We start from the raw sequence: 20,162 nt of genomic DNA, 5'->3' as shown, positions 1-20,162 counted from the left end.
CTGACTAAAGACTCAGACCTGAAAGATTCTGGCCACAAAGATCAAAGGGACCTGGGTTAACACCAGCCCTAAATACTTGAAGGGATGGCAGTCTGGTCCCTATTTCTGGCTGTGCAGTAAGCAGCTACTGCACTCCACAGGGACCCAAGACACTTATTCTTTACTCCTAACAGAAGTTAAGAGCCCCAGGAAGAAGCTGAACTTGTCAGAGAGCCGAAGCTGCCTAGAATAGAGTTAGTAGTTTTCTGAATGATCTTAGACTGGTCAGTCTGATCCCATGCCTTCTACCCTTATTCAGTTGGAGACATGGACATCAGACATTGCCCAATCCAGCCTCCACATTCCTAGACAGTGGCTTCAGCACATCTCTGTATCGACAAAGTTGTTAAGTGCACGCACCTGAGTCGATTTTAATCAAAACGCAGGTGCCTAATACATAGCGCCTGCCTGCACTCGTGATAATCCAGTTACACATGATTGTGTTTATCTAAATTTAATGCACAATTCATTTCACTTTTCTCAGCTCCTTTTCATTCCACAATTTAACTTCCTCCAGTTCATTTGCACAGCAGCCATTAAATTCTTTCTGAGATAATGAATTTCTGCTACCAAGATGGGTCTTTCCCATTCGAGGTATCTATTTAGGATTAAAGAAAAATAATCAGCCATTATATTGAACATTTGTATGGCATTTAACTGATAGAAAAATACTCTTTTGGAGATTTATTCCCACTGAACACCCCATGGGGTCAGTCAACATCATTTTCATTTCCTTTATGTAAACTGAGAAAGAAAAAGAAAAGAGGCAAAGATATAAAGATGTGACCCATTGGCAAAGAAAGTCTATGACCAAAAAAGTCCAGCAATTTCTCTGCAGCCCTGTTGCTAAAAGATTTCCATGGTGTGGCAATTTCTAGAACAGCAGAATCTCCCAAATCTGACCAAAGTACAATAAGTTTAAAATCTGTACAAAGGATTGTTCTTCATAGTCCCCTATTTGCTCCTTTCTCTCCCATTCATGTCTTCTTGTTAAAAATGAAGGCTTGTTCACACCCTCTCTGTCAAATGTCTAGTCATGTCCCCATAATTCCATTTCTCTTCAGTAGACTCATACAACAGACCATCCCCTTCATTTAACCTTTCCTCATCAATAACTTATTCTCACAGCTGTCATGCAAAAACATAGAATAAATAGCTTCGTAAACTTATCTTAAGACCTAAATTAAGCCATTTAACTTTCTTACATACAGATCAAGGGTAATATCCTGTATTTCCCAGATAAATAAAGAAGTCCATTTGCTAACTATGGGATCCCCTTGGCTCAGAAACAGCAAGAGGCATTCCCATGTGTGTTCACACCCAGGTGCTGATCTGCAGTCACACAAGTTCTCCCATGGAGCAAATGTCTCTGGGGGCTTGTGTGCAGAAAAATGAACAGGAATTACTAAGGGAGAAACGTGCATCACTGGCTCCATGAAACTGGTCATAACTTCAGGAATTCCACACTGAGTTATAAGTACATTAAAACATTAAAAAGTTATGAGTACATATAAAATATTAAAAAGAAACCTGAAGGGGGCCGGGCAGTGGCGCTGAAGATAAGGTGCCTGCCTTGCCTGCGCTAGCTTAGGACGGACCGCGGTTCGATCCCCCGGCGCCCTATATGGTCCCCCAAGAAGCCAGGAGCAACTTCTGAGCGCATAGCCAGGAGAACCCCTGAGCGTCACAGGGTGTGGCCCAAAAACCAAAAAAAAAAAAAAAAAAAAAGAAACCTGAAAATTAGGTAGGTAGTTACCCACAGCTCAAAGAGGGCCAAGCTATAAAGGGAGGCAGGAGGTATAACTTTTGTTTTTATTGTCTTTATACAAAAAGATAGGAAACAGAGATATGTAATAAGTACAGAACTAGCCAAATATTTGAGACCTAAGTTTCTCAAATAAGCACCTGGTTGACCAATAGCTATAATCTTGAGACATCCTAAACAGCAAAAATAATAAAACTAAATAAAAACAATTAGAGGCCGGAGTGATAGCATAGTGGTAGGGCATTTGCCTTGCACACGGCTGACCCAGGAGGGACCTAGGTTCCAACCCTGTCATCCCATATGGTCCCCCAAGCCAGGAGCAATTTCTGAGTGCATAGCCAGGAGTACCCCTGAGCATCACTGGGTGTGACCCCCAAAATCAAAAAAATATATAATAGTAAGTAAATAGAATGTCTCTCTTAATATAATGTTTACATGACACATATAAGAGATAATAGGCAAATCCCTTCATATTTATATTTATATATACCCTAGTGAGGAAGCTCATACATATTTATGAACATACATACATATAGATTCACATAAAACCTTAAAAAGGCATCTGACATAATAATCAGTAAAATAATATTTTTGTATGACTGCTTTATTTGTGGGAATATAGGTCTGAGAACAAAACTCAAGTTACACTCAACTTTGCACCCCTTAATACCTGGCACAATGCCTGGCATATGACAGGTACTATACAAGATCCAGTAAAGAATTATATATCCATGATAATAAGAAGGAAAAACATGATAAATGTATGAGAAAGGTACATATAATGTGTTCTAAGAGTTGAAAAGATGATACAATTCAGTACAGAAAGTTATAAACAAAATCTTCATAAAGAAGAAATGACATGAGCTGGGACTTAAAGAAAGCTAATAAATTAGTTGTAAAGAAATGAAACTCTATCTGTCAGACTTTCTCCCTTCCTTCTTCCCTTTCATTCCTGCTTTCTTTCCTTTTTTTCCTATACCCCTTCCTTCCTTTCCCTCCTCATTTTCTACTTTTTATTCTTGGTTTGCTTCCCCCTTTCCTTCTTTATATCCTTCCTGTGTAACCTCCCTTTCTTATGTCCTTGCAGAGGCCCTTTTTATTTTTCTACTTCCAGTTGAGAGATACAAACTGGGAAAGAAGATATAAAGTACAATGAAATCATTCAGTAAGAAATGAAAGCCCAACTTGTGGTCAACAAGGATGGTGGCATGAGGAATTATAATAAAAATCAGATATATATTATGAATGAATATATATGGTTATAATATAAATATAATAAAAATCAAATATATATTCTGAATGAATATATATGGTTTATTATAAAGAGACATACTAAGAGGATAATAAGGGGCATGGATAGCCTCTTACAAAATCAGTTAGGACAATTTTTATGGACCATTCACCTCCAATTCTCTTGTCCCTGGAAAGAGTATCTTCTACTGCCTCATAGCTCCACCAAAGGCTCAGCCAACTGCATGATCTTCAGAGACACTAGATGCCAGTAACTAACAACTTTATTCACATTTTCCCTTTTCACTGCCATTTATCTGTGCTTATTTCAAGCACAACATAAGACACTTGGTGCTAAAATGATCAAAAGAGAAATGGTTCCTGTCAGCATGAAATGTATAGTTTTCTTAACCTGCTGCTTTCCAAGATGATCTAAGGAGACCAAAATCCTGGCAGTATTGGAGAGAATGACATGGGGGAAGGGGAAAGGTGGGAAGGAATTCACAATTTCTACATTATTCCGTTACCACTTCCCATGTAACAGGAAGTTTCTATACTCTGAACTTGAGAAATTGCAGTTCCTATTCCAGCTGTGTTGCCTCTACCCCCAATCAGTAGGATGCAGGGTTCAGGACAGGGAACAGGAGTTAGAATATGGAGGGGGGACACTGAGACAAGAGTGCAGGGAGACAGTCACGTTAGGGAGAGTGTTGAGCCACAATATGACAGTCATAAAACCCTATTAGTAACAATACTATAAACCACAATGCCTTTAAACACAGTGTCTGTCATCTAGACAAGCAGGGATGGAGGGAGGGGGCAAATTGGACAATGGTGGAGAGAAGTTGACTCTGGTGATGGGATTTGTGCCTATAACCCAATCATGAGTAACTTTGTAAATCACAATTCCTTAAAGTTATTTTTTAATTCCACCCATATTTTAATTTGTTTTTCTCTTGAGACCCAGCTCTCTCCTCCTGAATGGGTCTGGCTTGGTGGCACAAAAATGTAATAGCACTGGCACCTGGAGAACCCCACTTCACACCCAGTCCTACTGTGCACAGGTCTTTACAAAATCTGCTCTTGTTTCCAAAATGGGAATAATGATACATTTTCCCCCAAGACAATCTACAGAGATTTTTATTAAAACTGCATAAGGAAAGCTGACCTGTTTGACAAACTGTACTATACAAATATGAGCTATTAATGTGATCATTCTATTTAGGAGTCAAGTGATCTTGAGGCAATATAGAAAAGGGTGAATTCTAGAGTGACTCAGCTCCTAAAAATTACTGCCACTTGTCAAACCCAAGACTAGCTGTAAATCACAACTCTGGGGCCTCCACTCTGCTTAGAAAAGAAGGTAGGAAGTCCCCAGTGGATCTTTGTCCTCTGAAAGTATAATTTGCGAATTCATAAATAACTAGGATGCTCCTGTCAGAAGTACATTCAGTAAAGGGAAGACCATTCATGCCTGTAAAATTTTAATCTGAAGGAAAATTACTTTAGTTCATTAAGGCTCCCTGATATCTCAGTGTTTCTAGATCAGTGCATGAGATTTTTTACCCCAATCCCTTCAGGTCCCTCTCATCACTTTTCCTGCCTCTACCTGGCAGTTCTCTGTTCCCAGTAAATGGGATCAAGTTTGTGGCTTTCCTTTCTAGAAGTAGTCGACAACGGTGACATGACAAAAATGCTGAAACATGGGCCTTAGGACACATCCTACAGTGTAGGCCTCAGTGTCAGCAGAGTTTAAATCCCAGACTCCCACATGGGAAGGATTTCCTGAAGCAAAAAAATATTGGCTATTTGCAGTCCTCTGCCAAATTGATCCCTAGGACAAAGAAGTGTGCTGAGTAGGGTTCAAATCCAAAATCATATTATCAGGGTTTCCATTCCCACCAGGACAAAGATAAAAGAAAAAATGACAGAAATATTAACATTGTCATTACATGAAGCAGAAACTATTGCAAAAGTAATTATTCCTCCCCTGTTTCTTTTAGGGTACATTATCAATAACTATGCTTATTAAGAGAGAACTTCATGGCCCTGATTGCTCCCTCATCACAAACATGATGAGGCAATATAAACACCAAGCCTTCTGAAATATGCCACAGTCCACTAGGTTCCCCCAATTTCCCCATAATTTTCTTTTATTTTATCACTAAACAACTAAGAAGAAAATGCTTTTAATTTGTCATGCACTGTGAATTTGGGAATCAGAAAAACAAACCAGCTTCTGTGCCTTCAGGAAGTTTACATTCCAGCAGAAAAAGGAGACAAACACATAAATAAAAACAAAGGAGGAAGCATAATGATCAGATGATGGTGAGTAAGTCCAGAGGGTTTGAGGAATAAAGAAGAAGCTAAGAGTAAAGACTACACCACAGGCATTCGCAAGTCACAACAGAGGACAGGGACTCCATGGAAAACCGACAGAGGAGAAATGAACTCTTTTCTATTAACCTTTATTTACTGATTTTTAAAAATCACTTTATTTAAACACCATGGTTTCCAAGGTTGTTAATAATACAGTTGTTGATTTCATATTTTCCAGTTACAAAGCAGTTCATGATTGACTTTCAAACATATAGTATACAAAATCCAAAGGAATGAACACATAGGGCTACCCAGGTAATCTACATTCTAGTCAGAGGAAGCGGAAAAACAAAGACACTGCAACAGGAGTCAGTAAGTTTCTATATTGAAGTATCACATTCCAGAAAGAGAAAGGCTGAAGCTAAGAGATGAAGATGGTAGGAGATGAGGCAGTGAGCTTGGGAGGCTAAGATCTTACAAGCAAACGTGAACCAATAAGAGGATTCCATTTTTACTGATGGAATTAGAAGCTACTACAGGTTTTTGACTAGAGGACTCACATTTTCACAGGATCAATCCAGCTACTGAGTTGAGAAAGGAAGTAAGTGGACACAACTGAACAAGGATCCTGTAGTAATAAATCCTTCAGATGAAAACTAATGTGGATCATCATTCTGTATAAAAATGGGTATGTGAAAAGAGATGGAATATAAATGTTTTGGAGACAGAGCAAAGATACTGATGAATTGAATATGGTAAGTATATGAATGAGAGCAGTCATGATCCTTCAAGTTTTGAACTAAGTAACTGGAAGCACAGTTGCTGTACAAAATAAAAACTATAGCAAAAGATTACCAATTCAACTTTGGTCATTTATTTTGAGATGTCTAAGAGACTTTTAAATGGAGAAGTCTGTTGAATGAATGACAGGAAGAGTTAAGAGAATCGAGGGTGAAAATCTATTTGGGAGTCATCTGTGATGAGATTGTGTGATTAGATCACCCAATGAGGAAGTGTCGACAGAGTAAAGATATGAGAATTGAAAGTGGGAGCATTTCAGCATTTAGAGGTCGGGGAAACATGGAAAGCAAACCAACATGTGTTTTAAGCTGAAAATTAGCACCATGGTGATTTATGTTCTGTGCCAATATTCCCCAAATAATATTTACTGCAGAGAAGATATGTAATAATCAGATGGACGAGATGGTCTCTTATGTGAGAACCAGAATGCCTCTATGCCTGCTACCTGTGTCTTCTCTGTTGGCTTGGGCATAGTAATTGTGGCAGAGTTGGGATCTAAAGTTTATTGGATTTTGTCAAAGCTAATTCCTTACCTGCGTACATTAGAAATTAATGCTGAGCCTCCATACAGCACCTAGTGGCTGACTGATTACACTGCATCCCTCTCATCACATACTGGGAACAATTACTTCTCGTGGAAATTGCTTTCCCTGCCTGCAATGATTATGCTAGAATTCAAGTATTTCAATTTCAGAAAGCCTCCATCTCTGTCATGGTCTCCCATACAACATTATTTTAACAAAGAAACTCATTTCACAGCAAATGAAGTGCAGTAATGGGCATGTCCATGGGATTCTCTGCTCTTAGCACAAACTTCATCACCCAGAAGCAGCTGACTTGGTACAATAGCTCAATGGATTTTCAAACACTCAATGACAACACTATCTGGGGGGCAATTTGTGTGAGGTTGGGGTGCTACCAACCAGTATCTGACTTTTTTAGTAAATATACATAGATCTGGGAATCACTGATCAAATGGGGGAGGCTTTCCTTACTAAATCCAATAAGCCATCAAAAAATATTTTCTTCTTACTCCATAACTATTGATTCAGTTAACAGGAAAATGTTGGTTTCCAAGAATGGAATTGTCACCAGGAGACAAACTACTTCCTTTGAACTGAAAACAGAAAGTAAATCCCAGCTACTTTCAGTTTCTTTGACTACCACTGAACCAATGGAGAGGTTCATTTAGGATGAAAGTGAAAAGGTAACCAAAAGGATGGATTTATGTTCACTCTTGGGACACTTTCCAACTATGTATTTTAGATAGTTAGATCACTGAAAACTGTATTTCACTGAATGCCCTCTAATCTAGCTTCCCCTCTGGGTGAAACAGAAGTACTGGTGGGGAACTGTGAAAGAATCACTCTTCACATTTCTATTTTCTAGTTAAAGCACAAGAGCTGATGGAAACAAGAACAATGGGCTGGATCTGAGGACAGGGAGTACAGGTTCCTGTATCTAAGCACACACAGCAGGAATCTGAATGGGAGGCACTGCAAGCAACCTGCTTTACCCTTTCTCATGTGTGGTTCATCATGATTTCAGAATTTACTGTTTTTTAAGCCACAATGTCTTTCTCATTCTTGCTTCACCAACTACCAGTACCTTTAATTAATCCCTGATTTCTAGGTTTTATCTTAGAACTATCTTAAGTCAAAGACCTTTACTGGCACAGAATGGTTTGTGAAATCAAAGTCTGTAGAATGTGTACTCGAGAAGTTAAATCAAGTCTTTCAAAAAGGAATGAGTGCTCCACTGTATGAGGCACCCGCATAATATAGAGAAGAATGAGAAGGCTCCATTAGTATTAGCTTCTAGAGAATTGCAGAGGCTGCTAAAACAACTGTTTTCACAATCTCTAAACCTCAATATGCTTCCATCCTTACAACGGAATGGCCTCACTAAGGCATAGCTAAATTCTCAACCCACTACTGAGTAAACTTCCCAAAGCCTCTCACTACCTTTAGTATATGATCCAAATCCTTCAACAAGGCCTATAAGGTTTTCCTTAGCCTGGATCCCTTGAAATATTCACCAGAGAGAAAGAGTAAAAGGAAGGGGAAAAAGAAAGAGAGGATAGAAATGAGGAGAGCAGTCTTCTAAAGTGTGATAGGCCAGATATAAACACCTCTACCACCTGATATTTAGACTACAGAAACACTCAGTCTTCAAAAGCATGATATGGTTCGGCACAGTGGCACAGACAAGAGCAGAACAGATGCAGAAAAGTATAGGTAAGGGGCAACTTTAAGCATTTACTGAGCATCTATTATGTGCTAATCACTATATTAGAGTAATCTGTAGATACCACAGAGATAATGTACATAGCCACAACTATTTGATTTGCCCAGATAGGTCCTGAGTTAAGCAGCTAGTAAGTCCGCACAGCATAAGTCCATCTATTCCTGCACCATTAAGAAAGAGATGAGAGGCAGAGAAATTAATCAGCATTAATCATGCCTACTTAAAAATGGGCCTTGATTAAGAAAGCATTTTTTTTTTTCAGAATCTGGCCCCTGAATAAGACAACTGACATCAGGAAATGGAAATGTACTGTTGTTGAAACAAGGAGCCTATGAAAAATGGCTGTTAAATAGTAGGGGGTTTGTTCTGGTTTTGTGTAACAAGCCATTAAAAATGAATTAAAAATCCATTCGCTCTTATTCCCTGAGGGACTTTAAAAATGAAAAAGACAGCTATCTCTTGAAAATGATTTAGGTAGCATGCAGCCCAGTGACAGGGTGGAGTCAAAGGACCCCAGAGCTTCCTCATAATATATTCCATGATGAAAACTCACTTTGGTTAATTGCTCCAAAAGTATGTGATTAACCAGGAGTGAACCTAGACCTTGATAGCTGTCCATCACTCCTATGTGGCCACCACCAATATTGGACTCTCTTGGAGAACAAGAGAAGAATCAGAAGAGAGCAGGTGAAAAAATGGAGCAGTAGCTCTAAAAGCACAAGAGTGAGGCTTCCAGAGATGATCAAAGATGCAAAGATAAGCAATCTGTGTTAACCCCCAACTTCTTGCCTATCTCATCGAAAAAGAGAGACTCTCCCATAGCTAAGAGGGGTCCATGGTTGGTAATTAAGAGTGGCCTAAAGAAAGGGGTGAGGGACAGACTCAGCAAGGAAGATGCAGCGGGTAGAGAGGAGATACAGGATGGAGGCAGAAAATCAAAGAGGCTGCTTACTTTAAAGGCCATGTTAGGAATATGCACATAGTGGTTAAGGCCTTGTAAAAAAGCTGAATTTCTTCTGAAACTTCATATGACTGCCTGTGGATCATTTCTTTATGTCATCCTGCACCCACACACCTGTCAGGCTGAAGGAGCTGCAGATGCCGGGCTGGGCTGAGAAAAGCCTCACCATCCATCCATGCACCTCTAGGACTTTATAATTAATAATTAATGCAACAGAGGGTTGGGAAGAAAAAATAATAATTAGTGCAACAATCTGTTTCCCTGGGAAGAGTAAAAGTTCAGTACCAGTCTACTGGGTAGGCAGTTAGTGCTCTGCTACTTAATATGTGACTGCAGGACAGGTACTTACACATAGGAAGCCTCTGTGTCCCTTTAAAAAGATGAAGCTGGGGGCTGGAGCAATAGTGCAGTGGTAGGGCATTTGCCTTTTACACGGCTGATCCAGGATTAACCTCAGTCAGATCTCCAGTGTCCCATATGGTCCCCCAAGCCAGGAGCAATTTCTGAGCACATAGCCAGGAGTAACTCCTGAGTGTCACTGGATATGCCCCCCCAAAAAATATTAATTAAAAGAAAAGATGAAGCTGAAATCCTTCCTGCAGAGGAACTCTGAGGGCAGGAGGTGATAGGCTCCTCGACCAGGTACACAGCAAGTCCTTTTCTCTCTCTCAGCAAATCAGGCCACTTGCCACCCAAGTAGGAGAATGCCTAGTCCCTGAGAGACTGCATGTCACTTCTTTAGTGATGACAACCTGAAGCTCACAAAATAAAGAACAAACTCTCGCTGATGTGGAGATGAAAGCCAGGAGCATCCCCAGGTGCTCAGATCGGCTTGCTTTGTGGGGAAACACACTGACAGCTCAGTAGCGGCAAGATCACAGGCCCATCAAGTCCATTTTGCCTGCTGTGTGATCCTACCCATGTGCATTGACTGGTCCTGCCTGAAGGTGCATGCACAAGCACACATACAGCCCTTCTGCCACTCCCATCAGAGGCACCTTCCTTCTAGGCTGTCAGCCCAATCATTCTAGCTTCTGACACAGTGGGTTTTCTGGGAATCAATCAGTCATTCCTAGACAAGAATAGCTACCTGGGGCTAGAGTGATAATACAATGGATAGGGAACTTGCCTTGTATGTGGTAGAACCAGATTCTGTCACCAGTACCCCACTTTGTACCCCTGAGCCCTAAGGAGTGAACCCTGAACACAGAGCCAGGAATTAGCCCTGATCCTCTGGCCCTGTAACCACCAGCCCAAGGTGCCTCTGACACAACTCAGAGTTGTGACTTGACTCAACTTCAAGGTGCCCTGAGGCAAACAATTTTTTTAATTGTTATGCTAGAAAGTGCCTGGTACATTCTAAGATCCACTATAAATATGTATCTCAGGGCTGGACATAAAGAATAGGGGGTTAAGTTATATGCCTAGCATCCCACAGACCCCACTTTGAGTTTCATAGAGCTGTGAAGGTAATATGGCTGTGACATCTGTTACCTTCTTAATTGCCAGGGTTGAAACCCTGGCACCACAGAAGGTCCTATGACAATGAGAGGGACAAAACACAGAATCCCTAACATACAGAATTTTCAGTAAAAGAAAAAAGAAAAATGCTCATGTGAAAAACAACTAGTTAAGCGAAGTCAGATTAGTCTAAGAAACACCACATAAGGGACGCCCGATCTAAAGACCCATGGGAGTCTTCAGGAAACCTTACAACCTTGGCACAGAACAGAAAGTAATTATTTCCTAGCAGGGGTAAAGGAGAACATTACCTTCTGTGAACGTTTTTCACTGGTATTTGAGCTAAATCATTGACTAGGAAGAAAGGCCAGGGGTTTCTCCAGCATGATTAAATACCAGAAATCTAGAATCATGTTCCAGGACCTGGGTGGTCCGCTGAGGCCAGAAAACTGAAATTCAATGATAATGAGAGTTCACTACACCAGCTTCTATTACTACAGATCCCCACTAATTCAGTGACTTGAAACAGCACACATGTACTTGACCTATTTTGTGAAAGGTTAGGAATCCAAACTGATTTTTAATGGTTAAGACCATGGAGGTAGTGGAGAATACACCTGTATTCCTTCTGTAGAAAGATTTTCTTATCTTTTTCATCTTCCCAGATTGTGTGCATGTGGCTCTCATCTCTCTCAAAGCCAATGCAGGCTGATGGACTTTTTCTCATCTTCCATGGCTTAGACTCATCATTCTCCTGTCACTTTCATATCTCCTCTACAGATTGTTTCAATAATATGGGTTACGACAAGAAACCCGGAAAAATCTCTTTATCCCCATCTCAGCATCTTACTGATCTTACTTCCCCTTTTCTTGTTAGCTTATAGATTCCTGGGAGGAGGCCATCATTTTGTGCCTACTGTGCCAGCCTAAATTTTCAGTTCTACTCTGCAAATAGTTGGTATTGTCTCATGTGCTCCTGTGCTTGAAAAAGTGAATGATCTATCTGTAACTGAGTTTGGGACACAAATTATTAGGGTACTAACCTACCCTTTACAAACTATGAAGGGTAGGTTAGAGAAGATACAAAGCAGGGAGTTAGAAAGCTATTTCCAGAGTCAAAATATCGGAGATCAAAGGAACAGAACAGAGGCAATGGCCTTCACAAAGTAAAGAAAGAATAAAGTGGGGAAAAATTCCTTGGAAGTTATTGCTAAAATTTGAGTCCAAGATACTTCCCAGATTGATGTGCTTCATGGTAATTCAAAGGCCTGGGTGTCAAACACAGTGCCAATACTTTCAGGAAGCCCATCCTCCAGCTATGCATAATTGACTCTTTATTTCAAGCCCCAAAGGCAGGCAATGCTTTCCAGTTTATATCCCTGAATCTATGCAGTTTTCCTTTTATGGAAATGTCATGATTCCCCCTGTATCCCATCATACTCTTACCTATCAGCTTACGAGGCAGGTAAGTATTTTGTTACTAACTGCCCAATTGCCTAAATATAAGTCAGCTAGACTGAAATCCAGGCCAAGGATACCTGCCAGGAGAAGGGAGGACAGGATCTGGCAGCGATTCTGAGGTGTAAATGCCCACCCTCCAGGACAGAAGGAAGACAAGATGAGTTCAGGAATGAAAGCCTCAGTGCCAAGGCAGGAGTGTCTGAGACAAAAACGAGAAAGCCAGGCCAAATCATACTCCAGTTTAGAAGAAAAGGAAATGCAGAATGACTGTTTGTATTCTGAGACAAAGAAAAGGAATTGAAAATAAAAGGCAGAAACACATTTGAGTCTCAGGCACGATGAGGACAACAGAAAAATGTGCAGGTGTTTCTACACTGCTTTCATTTTGGCTTTAATGGGAAGCCATTCTTTGCAGTTCTTTTTTTTTATGCCAACAATCTTGTATTGTGAGTTACTTTATACCTAGGTCTGCTTCAGGAGCTGGAAAAGGTGAGATATAGTGTTTCCTCTCGTTCTAATGAAGGGAGAACCGGTAAGTAACAAATAGTTCATTGCATGAGGTTTCTGCATTCATTTATTGTTTCTTACAATTCTATGAAGAACTGGCTTCGGCTACTCCAGAACAGCACAGAAAACAACTAAAAAGAGTCAAGAGAGATGACTTTGCATCTTAACCAGCTATGAAGGGACAACAGAGAACTTGATGTTGGGTGTGGTTTTGAATCAAAATTATAAAGGAACCACTGTTTTGAAATGCCATGTTCCTGGATGTTCCACACTGGAGCAGTGATAGATTCCATGATAAATGCCTTCTGCTGAATAAAACTGATCTAAAAGACCCCACACCAAAAAAAAAAAAACCAACCCTGTCTTATATGTCCAGTAAAGTTCATGTGTCCTCCTCACCCTGCTTTACTTCCTGTGTTAGACTCCACCTACTCATCAGTCTTCAAACCAACAAGGAGGCTGCCCTCATTACACCAGTCTAGTCCCCACTGGTTTCTCCATCACTGGCCAACTTTTTATTCTATTTTCCTTAATTATTTCAAAATTGGCTCTTGGCTTATCTCATATTAAGTATTCATGTCCCTCCCTTTGAATGCAAACAGAGTTCTGTTACTGTCTCCATCTAAAAGGATATGAAAAGAGGGTGCCAGGTGATTTCAAAGCAAGACTACACATTTAGGATGATTTTTCTGAATCCTAATGATGAACTGTCATGAAAGGAAGACCAAGATCTCCCTGCATGGCTGTGGTGTTTAAGGCCACTGTACTGGTTAAGGACACAGTGGAAAAAAGCACATGGCAGCTCCTTCTGCTGCCTATAGCCCTAGTCAGCCACTTTGACTGTGCAACTGAATCTACAGACATTGGATGCATTACGCCCTGTCAAAATCTTTAACTGCAGAATGCACAAGTATAATAAAAGGGTTTTTTCCCTTTGTACCACATTTGGAGATAGTGAGCTTAGCAAAAAAAAAAGTACCAAGAATACTATTCATAAAACACTTGCAGTTCTTGTGGCTGGAGCAGTGGTGCAAGTGGTAGGACATTTGCCTTGCATGAACTAACTTAGGACGAAGTCCAGTTCAATCCCCTGGCATCTGATATGGTCCCCCAAGCCAGGAGCGACTTCTGAGCACATAGCCAGAGTAACCCCTCAGTGTCATCGGGGTTGGCCCAAAACTAAAATCAAACAAACAAACAAAAAACCCACAACACTTGCAGTTCTTAAGACTCACAGTCCTTTTGAGCATAGAATTTTTTCATTATCTCATTCCATAGACATAATCTCCAGAGAGAGCATATAATGTAAACTCCTTTGGATATAGAGCCACACCTGAATGCTCAGAAATTACCCCTGGCTCTGAACTAAGGGATCACTCCTGGTGGGTTCTGGGGACCATAAGAAGTGTCAGGAATTGAACCAAGGCCAACCACATGCAAAGGCTGCAAAGGCAAATGCCCTACTTTCTATGCTATAGCTCTGGTCCAGCATGTGAATTCATTGAGAGAAAAAAGTCATGACCTATCAGACCTATTCCATCGCACATGCAAAATTCTACATTTCCTAAGGATTTCATCAAAGTACCACTGACACCCACAGCATCTTTTTTGGATTTTTGTGTGGCAGAAATGCGGTACTTTATATAAGTGCTGACATATTTACTTATACTCAAAATAAACATATGTAAGCAGGTTTCAGTTATTGACAATGCTAAGAAGTCATCTTTTTTTTTTCCCGGAAGGTGCCCTAAGAAATTTTAGTTCCACAGGCAGCCTCTGAGCTCCTCCCAGGAAACAAGCCTTGTGCCAAAGCTTTTTTTTTTTTTTAAATAATATTTTATTTAAATATTATTTTATTTAAACACCTTGATTACACCTTGATTACAAACATGATTGTGGTTGGGTTTCTGTCATGTAAAGAACACCCCCCCATCACCAGTGCAGCATTCCCATCACCAATGTCCCAATTCTCCCTCCTCCCCACACCACCCCTGCCTGTACTCTACACAGGCTTTCTATTTCCCTCCTACATTCTTATTGTTAGGATAGTTCTCAATGTAGTTATTTCTCTAACTAAGCTCATCACTCTTTGTGGTGAGCTTCATGAGGTGAGCTGGAACTTCCAGCTCTCCTCTCTTTTGTCTCTAAAAATTATTGCAAAAATGTCTTTCATTTTTCTTAAAACCCATAAATGAGTGAGATCATTCTGAATATTTCTCTCTCTCTCTGACTTATTTCACTCAGCATAATAGATTTCATGTACATCCATGTATAGGAAAATTTCATGACAAGAAGTCATCTTAATAGTCATCTTTCAGCTCAGTGAGAAGTTGCTGTACTATTTGGATATATCAAGAATCACATAAAAGGAGGAACAGAGTTTTGGAAAAACCAAGACTGGCCTTGTGATCAAAGTAACATTGATCTTAAAAGGTAAGCTGAATGGGGTTAGGGAGATACTCAAGTGGTTGAGCCTGTACAAGGCCCTGAGTTAATACCTAACACTACATAACCCCTTGAGCATGACTCCAGGTATAACTCAGGTGGCCTCAAAGCACTGCTGAGAGTAACTTTATTCTGCACTGTTGCATGCAAAGTTTTTCAAATGAGCCTTAAGAATGGTAGCAGTATTTCTGGTATAAGAGTTAAGAATACAAGTTGTCTGAAACAGAAAGGCATGATGGCTAATTGATGATAAAAGACAATAGCTTAATAGTTTCAGGCTTGGCTTAATCCTGGAGTTCAAAGAACTTTGAACCAAGGTTTTTGCATTTCTACTCTGGCTTAATCTGTGTTGGCTGCAACCTGAGGTTCCATTATGTACTGCTTCAATATAGTTTCTCCCTTCCAGAGAGTAAATGGTTTTAGTCACTCTGAAACCATCTTCACATCATATTAATTGGAAATAGGAGACTGTTAAAAAGTGAATCTTTCCCACTATTTTCGAGGAAAGAAGAGGGATTCTTCTTTTTTCCATCAGTCCCAGAAAGACGATTTGGATCTCATTGGCATAAATTTGATTACAAGATTTCCCCTAAACCAATTAGTACCATACAACCACATGGTTCATCATAGGGAGAAATGGTCCCCACACAGAGAATGGTTCCAGGACAGGGCATGGTTTCTGAGTTCTATAGACAAGCCAGCTATACACTACACAGGCAATAGTAATTTATAGTCTATACAGTAGAGGAGAAAACAGCAGAAGGCATTGAGAGTATTGAATGCATGGAGAGCAATTTTAGGTTTACAAGGTTGGAAGTAATATCAGTTCAAAAGTTGTCTCTGAACTTCCCAAGGTGAGACCTTAGGCAAATTACTGCCTCCTCTGAGGGTCAACTTCTAGTCTCCCAACCCAAAAAATGAAGAATGCAAAGGAAGAGGAAAAGGAGAGGAAGAAGAATCCATATGGTTGCTTCAGCATACAACTCATGAAAAATTGAAATGATAATGTCAGAGAGAAAGAGAGACGGTAACAGGTAGGAGTATACACTTTGCATATAGGAGGTCTGAGTTTGAGCCCCAGCACATCATAGTCTCCAGCATCACCAGGAGTGACCTACAAGAACTAAGCTGGTGTGAACTCAGTGAACACAATGAACTGGCCCCCACCAGTTATATCTTCCAAGCAAATCAAAATGGCACATGTCATAAATACACATATGTGAGATATTCACTACAAGGTGGCTGCACCCCATTTTCTAGAAGGGCTATGCCTAATCATCTTCCCCTCTCTTCCATTATGGCCAGGTCTGGCCTGAGCCCACTCAGAAGCAGTACTGGCTACTTCAAGGCAGCCCCATCAGCTCTGCCTCACTGATGGAAAGATGCCCAGTGGCTAAGGCAGCAACTGAGTATTCAGTAAAGAACATGTGGGTTCTCAGCACAAGCCCAGAACCTTCATGCCTGTGTGTCATTAACATTCTACAAGAGCCCTACTCAGCCTGATTAGGGACAATGGGAGGGAGAAGTGGCCTCAACCAAGTTCTACCCAAGAGGGAAACGTGATCAATCGGACATCCAGTGCCACAGGATTCAGCCTTGGTGCCAACACTCACAGTGACAAGATACTCTGGACAAGATACTTGGATGCCCAGGGCCTCATCTCTTGCTCCCCACAGTGGGTCTGGTCTGGTGCAGGGTGTGCAGTGAGTCTGTCAAGTCTGTGCTGCTTGTCCTCTGCATGGAGACCAGGAATGGGAGAGTGGAAGTGCTCAGCAAATATCTGACTCTTGGATGAATGCAAGAGCAAAAAACATGTGAGGAAGAAGTTACAGGACAGACATTGGTAAGGGGGGGGGGCGTATCCTTGGGCCTGAGTACCTGCAACCCAAGAGGATGAAAACAAATAACCCCTTGTTCAAGTTTGCAATCACTCCTTCCTCTGCCACTGGGAAATTTCTGCGACCCTCAGCCTCTACTCTCACTCTGCACAGGACCAAGCACTTTCACTGGGTTCTTGTGAGGAAGATGAAGAAAAAAAAACTCAGAGTCTGGCAAATAGTGAGGAATTGAGTTAGACCATATGGCACTTGAATTCATCCCTCACTTTTTTTGGGGGTGCCAAAGGTTATTCAGCAGGCTCTGGGGACCATTGGGATACCGATCAAATCTTGGTTGACCATGTACAAAGCAAACACCCTACCAATTGTGCTATCACTCTGGCTGCACATTATTGTCCACTTTCAAAAAACATTTTATTTAAAGAATTGTGATTTACAAAGCTATTGAGAGTTGAGATTTAGGTATATAATGTCTAGTACCAATCCCACCACCAATGTCAATGTTCCCAGATTTCCTCCCACCACCCATCCTGCCACCTTGACAGGTCTATTAACAAGTTTTCTATTTAGAGTTTGATCTTTCATTCTCTTCATCCCCATCACCACTCCTTTTTGTTCTAGCCAAGGAATTTCTGGCACAGAGAGGCTAATAAATCTCTAGGTCACACACAACAGAGTCAGGTTACTAGTCTAGGCTGGAACCTCTCAAATCCTGACTTTTTCCTTCAACTTGAATATTTTCAGTATTTGTTTGGTTAAAATTACAGAGACTCATAAGAGTGTCAATAAGTCTATGTAACTGCCTGACCTGTGGAATAGCCAAGAATCAACTCAACTCTCACACTTCCCTGGGCTGGGTGAAGCAGAGATGATGTTATCTCTGTGTCCAGTATAAATATATTGAGTTGTTAGGGACAAACTCATGATTGACTAGAGTGAGGAGGCAAACCTCAAGTGCATCCCAGGGAAGAATAGGAAAGGATGACCACTTGCTGGTCCAATACTGTGGCCAGGCTTCAAGCACACCAAGCACACTGTGGCAAGAAAAGCATGAAAGTTTTAAACCATGAAGGAAAGGCTACAGGGACCCAACATGGGGAAATGCCTGGATGTCATCACCAGCTTCTGACAGAAGAGTGAATGGATTCATTTCCAACAGACCAGGCTTCCATTTGAATTAAATACAATTCATTTTGATGTTATAAAGTTTAAAAAGATTCTAAAGAACCAAGGATCCTCAAAATCCTACTAGGGTTGCTGTAGGCTGACCCTGACAAGGGAACCTTCTGGAAGAAGGACAAAACCACTGAGGTCCACCTCAGGTAATATACTCTCTATTACAAGAAAATCATTCAAAAGTAGAAAAGCAAAAAGCAATTTGTATGGAAATGTTCATCACTCTGCTATTCCTCACGGAGGGGGAAAAGAAACAAACACGCTAAATACCCAACAGCACAAACATATTCAAGCAATTAATAGAATATTCTGTGACAGATTTCACATTGTTACCTCAAATTGAAAACTGAAATTACAAGGTCTATATTAACACAGAGGGAAAATGCATAAACATATTTAAGTTATAAATTAGCACAAAAGGTATGATTCTTATTACAGCTCCCTGTGAATATGTGTATCCATTTGTAAATGAGGCTTGGTGTTAATAAGATTATACCCTATTAAATTATATACACAGTAAAAAAAAAAAACCTGTTTTGTCTTATGGATTGATTTGACCTGAATACTACCTAAAATAGCAGTGTTTATCTATTTAGAGAGTAATCATGAAAATACAAAAGATTATCTCATTATATAATGGCCATAAGTGACCAGCAAGACAGGATAAATTAGAAGAGTGATAGGCTGACTTTGTATCTCGATTTCAAATCTTTATCTTTCTGTCAATATCTGGGAAGGTTATACTGCAAGATTCCCAATGGTTACTCCTGAGGTTAGCTGTTATTAATTCCAACTCAACTTCCTGTCAGTCACACACACACACACACACACACACACACACATACATACATACACACAGCATGCTGCTCTATGCCATGCCTCCTTCAAACTTAGATTTTTATAAGCAAGATTATGCCATTCTTCTTTTTTCCAACCTAGTCATAAAGAGCATCTTTCAAGGTCCCGTCACAGATTCAGTTCAATTAGGGTTTGATGAGAAGATAAGAAAAGGGGGGAGAAAGTTCGCTATTATCAATATATTTGCAAGATATAATCCTGCTGGGAGATTTAAAAATGGAAGTTAAGTACAAATAATTAACTTGCTGTGTTTTACTAGGCAAAGATTTTAAAGCATATAAAATTATCTCCATTTTCATTAATTAATAAGTAGTATCTAATATTTCCTAGGGATATGAAGATAAATTAGACCCAGTCCTGTCTGTAAAAGTATTGGATATTAAGTGAGGCAGATACTTGAGAGGAGAGAGTGCTTTGAGACAGTTGGAATAAGAGTTGGTGATCTAAGTGAAGGCAATCAAGGCAGGCTTCTAGGAGTAGCAATGCCTGAGTTAAGCCCTGGAAGATAAAGAAGAGGTTTTTGTGAGGAAAGTAGGGTTGGGAGAAGCAAAGGGATCAACAGGCAAACACAGTGAGGCAGGAGAATCAAAAAAAGCAAACAAAGCGTAAGTGTTCAATTTGACATAGAGGAAGCTGTGGATAGCCCCCAGAAAATGCCTGCAATTATTGGGGACTGAATATACACGTAGAATGAGGAAGAAAAGAAGGAAGATGTGGAGAGAGGAGGACAGAAAAGGTCAGGGCAAAGTCTCACTACAGGGCAAGCAGTGGGCAGCTAGAGTAGAAATCTGATGCCTCCTCTAGCATAAAAGACATGCAGACAGCACACATGCCACTGCCCACCCCACTCCCCACTGTATAACCCCACATGCAATGCACAACTCCACACCCCATGATAGCCCTTACACCCAAGACACAATCTCACTCCCACTGTAAGTCCCACACCCAATACACAACCCCACCTCCCACTATATAATACCCACACCCAATTCACAACCTCAACCCCACTGTATAGTGCCCACACCCAATGCACATCCCCACTCTCCATTGTATA

The 20,162-nt window shown here is 40.5% G+C and overlaps 1 protein-coding gene across 1 annotated transcript in view; it reads right to left on the bottom strand.

Moving 5' to 3' along the window:
* The window catches only part of SORCS3 (sortilin related VPS10 domain containing receptor 3), a 721,132-nt gene that overhangs the window by 528,253 nt on the left and 172,717 nt on the right, over positions 1–20,162 (bottom strand). The window lies entirely within an intron of this gene.

Source organism: Suncus etruscus, chromosome 17 (genome assembly GCF_024139225.1).
Source record: "Suncus etruscus isolate mSunEtr1 chromosome 17, mSunEtr1.pri.cur, whole genome shotgun sequence".
Classification (NCBI taxonomy): Eukaryota; Metazoa; Chordata; class Mammalia; order Eulipotyphla; family Soricidae; genus Suncus; species Suncus etruscus.
Note: the sequence above shows the minus strand (reverse complement) of the source record. Positions and strands in the feature narration are given on the sequence as shown.